Here is an 8,562-nt window from a genome sequence, read left to right on the forward strand (position 1 = left end):
TTAATAATTCCATCCCCCAAATCAGATAAAATAGAAAATTAATTCCCTTTTCCATGAATTGAGACGGTATAATTAGGCCATGCTTTTGGCTTATGACTATTTCCATGACTAAAATCACTTGAGAACTGCTTGTTTCCCATCAACATTTGGTCATAAGAGGGATGGTGGGCGTCTTCTACAGGAGACAGTAGGTCAATGGCCAAATGCCAATGGAGACAAACAGATGTTGTGGTTAACCAAATTGAGAAGGAATACATAAATTTTATTCCAAAAGCCTCTTGCCAGAAATGCTATAAAGAGCAAATCCATGCTTGATCCTCTGCCTCCTGTTTGATGGAAAATATTCAGATGCATTTGTCTGAATTCTTCAAAGAACCCTGGCAAGTTGGTCTTTCCAATAAATATAGGCCAAAAAAGAGTATTAACCCCTTTTATAACCCACCAACCTCAGTATGCACATGCTTAGAAAACGTGTGTGAAAAATTGAAGCAAGTATTTTACACATATTTGTTTACATAATACATGTAAACAAAATTTTACCCTCTGCTCAAATATGGGAACATTAACAAAAAGGAAAAAAGTACATGTTGCTGAGCAAGTTCATTTAAGAAAATGTCACATACGTGCTTTTCTCAGCAATCTTCCTGGAAACCTTTTCTGGGAATAGATCGAGAGACATACATTATTGTGCATTACAAGAAAAATGGGAAGGGAGCAATTTAGTGAGTATTTGAAACTATGCCTGAAAATTGTAAAAAAAAAAAAAAAAAAAAAGTATATTTCTGTAAAAACTTCTGAACCAAAAATTCAAAGTAGGAAATATAGTCACTTTATTTTAAAATTTGCCATGGACATTAAAGTACTCTCCAGTTTGAGAACAAAGTAGGAGGAAAAGATTAAACCTGGAATACTGGCACCACTAAGCCAAAGATAAGCAAGAGGGAGTATTGCCTACTCCCCAAAAAGCATGTTAGGGCCAGGAGAATGCAAGTAAAATGAAGTGAAAATAGATGGCAATAACCAGACAAGCCAGAGCTTCTGGCTTCTGACCACTATTCAGAAGGCAGATTTTCTAAATACAAATAATCCTGCAGACCATAAAATTACAGTCATTGCTGTATATATGTATGTGTGTGTGTGTGTGTGTGTGTGTGTGTGTGTGTGTATAGATGTGTGATAGGCCAAAAATAACTGATTCCCTATGACCCACGCCCTTGTAAAACCTCCTCTCCTTGAATGTGAGCAGAACTTGTAAATATGAAATTATCACTAAAAACCTACATTACAGGGCCAAAACCTTATTATCTAGGTTAGCCTAACCTATTATATGATCTATTTAAAAAACAAAGAGTTTTCTCGAACTGGTTGCAGGAGACAAAGTCAGAGATTTGACAGCTAACAGATAATGTGAAGCTCAGTTGCAAGTTGTCAAAGAAATGAATTCTACCTACAACCAGTGAACTTGTAAGAGAGTCTCAAGTCTGAAATAAGAAACCCATCCCTGGACAACACCTTGATTTCAGCCTAGTGAAACCCTGAGAAGAGAATCCTATGACACTGTACCTAGACTTCTGGCCTACACAACTGTAAGAAAACAAATACATGTTGTTTTAAGCTGTGCGGTTTGTGGTAATTTGTTCCACAGCAATAGAAAACTAATACAAGCTGGGCGTGGTTGCTCACACCTGTAATCCCAGTACTCTAGGAGGCCCAGGAAGGCAGATTACTTGAACCCAGGAGTTTGAGATCAGCTTGGGAAACATGGTGAAACCGTCTCTACAAAAAATACAAAAAAAATCACCCAAACATGATGGTGTGTACCTATAGTACCAGCTACTTAGGAGGCTGAGTTGGGAGGATTGCTTGAGCCCAGGAGGTCAAAGCTTCAATGAGCTGTGATCATGCCACTGCACTCCTGACAACTGAGCAAGACCCTGTCTCAAAAAAAAAAGAGATAAGAAAACTAATACAAATTCAAGAATACAAAGAAGAAACTAATACAAAAAGAAACGAACACAAAGCTAATAAAAATACAATAACTGTACTTGCTAAGTCAATTATGAATAATCTAAGAATCCTCTAATATAGTGTATGTAGACCTTCTATGAATCTTCTAGTTCTACAATTCTGTAATTTTAATAAGCTTCATTGATAATGTATTATGTCAGTCACTAAAGCTCATTTACTAATAACCACATTAGTGAATTGAAGTGATGACATACTTTAGTATCTGTGAAATATTTCTTTACACCAACAATAAATAAGCAGAGAGCCAAATCATGAACTTCCATGCACAATCACTACAAAGAGAATAAAATACCAAGGAATACAGCTAACAAGGGATATGAAAGGCCTCTTCGAGGATCACGATAAAACACTGCTCAAGGAAATAAGAGAGTACACAAACAAATGGAAAAACATTCCATCTTTGTGGACAGGAAGAATCAATATCATGAAAATGGCCATACTGCCCCAAGGAATTTACAGATTCAATGCTATGCCCATCAAACTACCATTGACATTCTTCACAGAATTAGAAAAAACTATTTTAGGGCCCGGTGCCATGGCTCACGCCTGTAATCCCAGCACTTTGGGAGGCCGAGGCGGGTGGATCACGAGGTCAAGAGATCGAGACCATCCTGGTCAACATGGTGAAACCCCGTCTCTACTAAAAATACAAAAAATTAGCTGGGCATGGTGGTGCGTGCCTGTAATCCCGCTACTCAGGAGGCTGAGGCAGGAGAATTGCCTGAATCCGGGAGGCGGAGGTTGCGGTGAGCCTAAATCGCGCCATTGCACTCCAGCCTGGGTAACAAGAGCGAAACTCCGTCTCAAAAAAAAAAAAAAAAGAAAGAAAAGAAAAAAAAGAAAGAAAAAGAAAAAACTATTTTAAATTTCACATGGAATCAAAGAAGACCTCAAATAGCCAAGACAATCCTAAGCAAAATGAACAAAGCTGGAGGCATCAGGCTACCTGACTTCAAACCATACTACAAGGCTACAGTAACAAGAACAGAATAGTACTGGTACCAAAACAAACATATATGGAACAGAACAGAGACAGCAGAAAATAACACTACACATCTGCAACCATCTGACGTCAGACAAACAAGCAAGCAAAGGGGAAAGGATCTCCTATTTAATAAACAATGCTGAGAAAACTGGTTAGCCGTATGCAGAAAACTGAAACCAGACCCCTTCCTTGCACCTTATACAAAAATTAGCTCAATATGGAGTAAAAACTTAAAATGTCAAACCCTAAACCATAAAAACCCTAGAAGAAAACCTAGGCAATACCACTCAGGACAGCCATGGGCAAAGACTTCAGGAAAAAAAACCAAAAGTATTGGCAACAAAAGCAAAAACTGACATGCGGGATCTCATTAAACTAAAGAGCTTCTGCAGAGCAGCAAAACTATCATCAGAGCAAACAGGCAACCTACAGAATAGGAGAAATTTTGCAATCTACCTATCTGACAAAGGTCTAATATCCGGAATTTACAAGGAACTTAAACAAATTTACAATTTAAAAAAAAAAACGCAAAAAGTGGGCAGAGGATACCAACAGATGCTTCTCAAAAGATGACATTTATGTGGCCAACAAACATGAAAAAAAGCTCATCATCACTGATCATCAGAGAAATGAAAATCAAAACCACAATGAGATACCATCTAACACCAGTCAGAACGGTGATTATTAATAAGTCAGGAAACAATAGATTCTGATGAGACTACAGAGAAATAGGAATGCTTTTACACTGTTGGTGAGAATGTAAATTAGCTCAACCATTGTGGAAGACAGTATGGAGATTACTTGAAGCTCTAGAACCAGAAATATCATTTTGCCCAGCAATCCCATTACTGGGTATATACTCAAAGGAATATAAATCATTCTTCTATAAAGACACATGCAAATGTATGCGTCTTTTAGTACTTTGTTATTGTAAATAGTACTGCAGCACTATTTACAATAGCAAAGACATGGAACCAACCCAAATGCCCATCAATAAAAGACTGAATAAAGAACCGGTGGTACATACATACCACGGAATACTATGTAGCCATAAAAAGGAATGAGATCATGTCCCTTGCAGGGACATGGATGAAACTAGAAGCTATCAACAGAAAACCAAATACTGCATATTCTCACTCATAAATGGGAGTTGAACAATGAGAAAACATGGACACAGGGGAAGAACACACATCGGGGCCTATTGAGGGGTGGAAGCTGAGGGGAGGCAACTTATCAAGGACAGTTCAATAGGTGCAGCAAACCGCCATGACACATGTATACTTGTGTAACAAGCCTGCATGTTCTGCACATGTACCCCATTATTGTTTAGAAGAAATTAAAAACAAAACAAATGTAAATAAATACTATAAAAATACAGAATTTTAAAAATTGTTTAAAATAAAATCCAAAAACTATGTATTTTAGATTTTTTTTAGTAAACAAAGTTTCTTTATGTTACTACACTGTAGGGGCTTTTGTATAAATTTTAGCAAATTTACAGCATTTTATGGGAAATATTTTGACTTTGGTCATCAAAACCTGTGTGAAAATTGTAGGTTATTCAAATCACATGCTCATTTAATGTTACCTTAGAGTGTTTTCCAACATGAGGATTTGATCCAATGTCCATAATTTCAAAGGATATAAATCTGGTAACCATAAAATGGTAAGCCAGCAGAGCCAAGTATAGAAACCATGTGCAGTGAAGCAAGTACGTTTCCATTTGGTCTCCGTATTCTTTACTCTGGAGAAACCCTATTCCTCCCAAACAAATCTTGTTTTACTTACATCTGTTTTAAATAGCTAGTATGTAGAGCAAACTACCACATATGGTAACAGAGATCGTATCATTTAAAAGGCATTTGATATTGATATTAAAGTATTTTTAATTGAAACAAATTAGTCACAAAACCCAATTTAAACAATACCTCTTCTGGGTAAAAAGCATCTCAAATATTTAAAAGAAGCTAACTGACACAAGAGCAGAAAATCAAACACCTGCATGTTCTCACTCATAGGCGGGTGTTGAACAATGAGAACACATGGACACAGGGAGGGGAGCACTACACACTGGGGTCCGTTGGGGGGAAATGGGGGAGGGACAGGGGGGTGGGGAGGTGGGAAGAGATAGCATGGAGAGAAATGACAGATACAGGTGAGGGGAAGGAAGGCAGCAAACCACACTGCCACATGTGTACCTATGCAACAATCTTGCATGTTCTTCACATGTACCCCAAAACCTAAAATGCAATAAAAAAAATAAATAAATAAATTTAAAAAATAAGTTCTTTATGCAAAACTCTTCTAAGAATAAAGAAAAAGAAAAGAAGTATTCTATCTTTTCCCTGACGAGTGAGCCTACATGACACTTGTTTTATAAACCTGAAGAGTAACTGTTTTTAGTTTTAGTTTGTATTGCAAGAATGATCATCAGTGGCAATTCTGAAGTCCAAAAAAAAAAAAAAAAGCCTGGTTTGCCAAAAATAGAAAACAACACACACTTCTAAAAAGTGATATATAATTCTTTAGTAATGAATAAGGCAATCTTTCTTTGCAGCATGGAGAGGGTGATTAAACCTTATTTATTTTTAAAACCAAACCACTAGGAAAATATATCACAACCTGGAAATAGAAAATGGTCAGGCTATGTTATCATTTCAATAATCAGTTGGTGAAAATACAATGAGGTTGCTATCAAAACAATAAGATGCCATGCCAGGGCAGGAACACAGCAAATTGCAAAAGCCCCGGGCAAAAAATGGTATTTGGTAATGGGGGCTGCCTCTCCTTTACTCTAAGGGAGTCAGCTCATCCTGGCCAGTGTTTCCTTTTTCTCCCTTCAATTTCCTGTTGCCAGGGGTTTGTCTCAAATGGGCTCTGCTAATTCAGGGACTGAGGAAGCAATGCTCGGTTTAGGCTTTCATTTCATTCTGTTCCTATTAAAACCAGGTTTTTCCAAATCCAGTACTTCATAACTCTCTTATAAGTAACTAACTAACTGTTCTTCTTTTACTGTTCATTCCTACATACCAGTATATATCACTTACCCCTTCTCGTCAAGGGGTAAGTGTTACCGCAGGATTGTCTTGTCATATTCCTACACACCGCCTCCGGCACCATCAGCCAGTAAGAGGGAAGCTCTGCTTCCCATAATTAGCCTGTCGTCACCTCTCATGTTTTTGCATGGTCTCCAGGCTGGAAGATGCAACATGTAATAATTTTAAGAAATGCACATCCACATCCTGATGACCAGAAATGGGATCCACAAGCAACTCTTCCAAGTTCTTATCCAAACTACTCTCCTTCCCAATTCCACATCTGAAAATCAACTTGTATACTCTTGTATAAATTACACAAAATCAAGAAAACAAAGACCCACAAATTTTCTTCCCATTCTAAATTAGTGACCTCATGGATTTTGTTTCACAGCTTATAGAAAACGGTGTGACACTTCTGGTAAACAGGATGTTGGCAAGAAAGAGAGAATATCTCTCCTCAAATTCCACCAACTCTAACCTGCCAGCTTGTTGGTACCTGGGTGGTAATAAGATTTGGGTACCTTGGAGGGCTTGTTAAAGTGGAGATCTTTACTGCCAGGATAAGCACTAGCCACAGAAAACATATGCTCTAAAACCTCCTGTAATATCTCCGGCCCAATTTAGCAGCACTTTTTCCCATTTCACTTTTTAGGACTGAAACATCAAAGAACCAGTGTCCAGAGGCAAATGGCACATGTCTTACACTTGTTACCATCCTTAATTTCTTCATCCATAAACTTAGCTTAAAAGACTAAAATTCCCAAGGCCTCATAGAAAATCTATTCTTGCCCTCAGCCCCAGGGGCCACTGGCAAAGACTTATTTCCCAATGGATTAAAGAGTCTCTTTCATCTTCTTGGTCATGGTTGGGATGAGGTGCAAGTGGTCATCTACACACTTGGTCACACAACAGTTCAGCTGCTGCTTCACCTGAAGCTCCTTACTCCCAGCATCTATTGAATCTTTGGCTTTGTTATTGCAATGTGTAGTGCACCAGGCCAGGTGGTCCTGGAACTTCTCCAACTTACTGATGACCAAGGCCTGGGCTTTAGTCAGAGGCACATGGCAGCACTTGATGCACTGACGCACCTGCGGCATGGATACCTGGCTGTCCTCTCCACAGCTTGCACTGCACTGCAACAAGAGATTTTGCATCTTCTGGAAGTTTTCTCTCCTCAGACCCTTCACCATGGAGTCTACCATCTCCTGCACCTGCAGCTGCTGCAATTCCGCCATGACAACCCCGCGATGCCCCATGCTGTACCAGTGCCCACCAATAAGGCAATCTTAACCAGATCAATGTAAATAGGATGTCTGTGGCAGATTACAAATATAAAAATGTTTAAGTAAAGTCAGATATACTAAAACTTTGTGAAAATCATTGCCAATGATAGGGCAAGGCAAGTGTATCCAAACAAATGAGTTAATATACGTAAAACATTTAGAATGATCCTGAACTGTTGTATGTATTATTATTATTATGTTTACACTCTATTTTCCTTGTGGACATCCTTCGACTTCAGCCCTTTTTTTATGTACAAAAGCGGCTCCCGCCTGACGCAGTGGCTCACACCTGTAATCCCAGCACTTTGGGAGGCTGAGGTGGATGGATGACCTGAGATCAGGATTTCGAGACCAGCCTAGCCTACATGGTGAAACTCCATTTACTAAAAAAATACAAAAATTAACTGAGCATGGTGGTGCATGCCTGTAATCCCAGCTACTTGGAAGGCTGAGACCGGAGAATTGCTTGAACCCAGGAGGCAGAGGTTGCAGTGAGCCGAGATCATGTCACTGCCCTCCAGCCTGGGCAACAGAGCAAAACTCTGTCTCAAAAAAAAAAAAAGTGGTTTCAGGTGCACTTTCAAATATAATGGGTTTGCAGTAGTTCAAATGAAGAGATTTTAAGATTCCAAATAATTCCCAAACAAAAATAGCGACAGTGGAATTATTTCTTATGGCGTTTAGAAAAGCATTCAGCATTACCTGTTCACTTGTCACCACCTGTTAAAACATCTACTCAGATCTGCTCACTTCTCTGACCAGGAAGGCAATGTTTTGTACACTCCAGTGTGCATGCAGCCTCTCATTGCCAGTTACTTGACAATATAGTTATTAGTCCTCTTCTCTCTTACTCAGTGCCAGATTACTCTCAGTACCATTTTACATGAGTCTCTCAGTTCATCACTTCACTCCACAGCATTTACAGAATGGGTCAGAACAGAGATAAATGTCTCCCACTTACTATCTACTTGATGAAGATCTGCGAAGAGATTCGATATGCCACAGGGTGTTAACTTGAAAACTTTGTTCCCAATAAGCTCTTTTGCAACCAATTTATTGAATGGGCCGAAGAGTATAAGTAGGATATTTTTTAAACTTTGTTCGTATCTGTCTTCAAATCTGTTTTGTTGTATTTTCCTTCCCCTACTCCTTGGCCATATCTTAGACAGACTCTATAGCTTTCTGATTACTTTTAGGCATTGGAACAGTCTCCTTTTCCATCTTCTTT

General features: G+C 38.7%; 1 pseudogene; it reads right to left on the reverse strand.

Moving 5' to 3' along the window:
• Nucleotides 1-6,884: 6,884 nt before the first annotated feature.
• On the reverse strand, nucleotides 6,885-7,286 carry LOC101049362 (protein FAM136A pseudogene; annotated as a pseudogene).
• Between the last annotated feature and the right edge of the window lie 1,276 nt (nucleotides 7,287-8,562).

Source organism: Saimiri boliviensis, chromosome 4 (genome assembly GCF_048565385.1).
Source record: "Saimiri boliviensis isolate mSaiBol1 chromosome 4, mSaiBol1.pri, whole genome shotgun sequence".
In the NCBI taxonomy this organism is placed as follows: Eukaryota; Metazoa; Chordata; class Mammalia; order Primates; family Cebidae; genus Saimiri; species Saimiri boliviensis.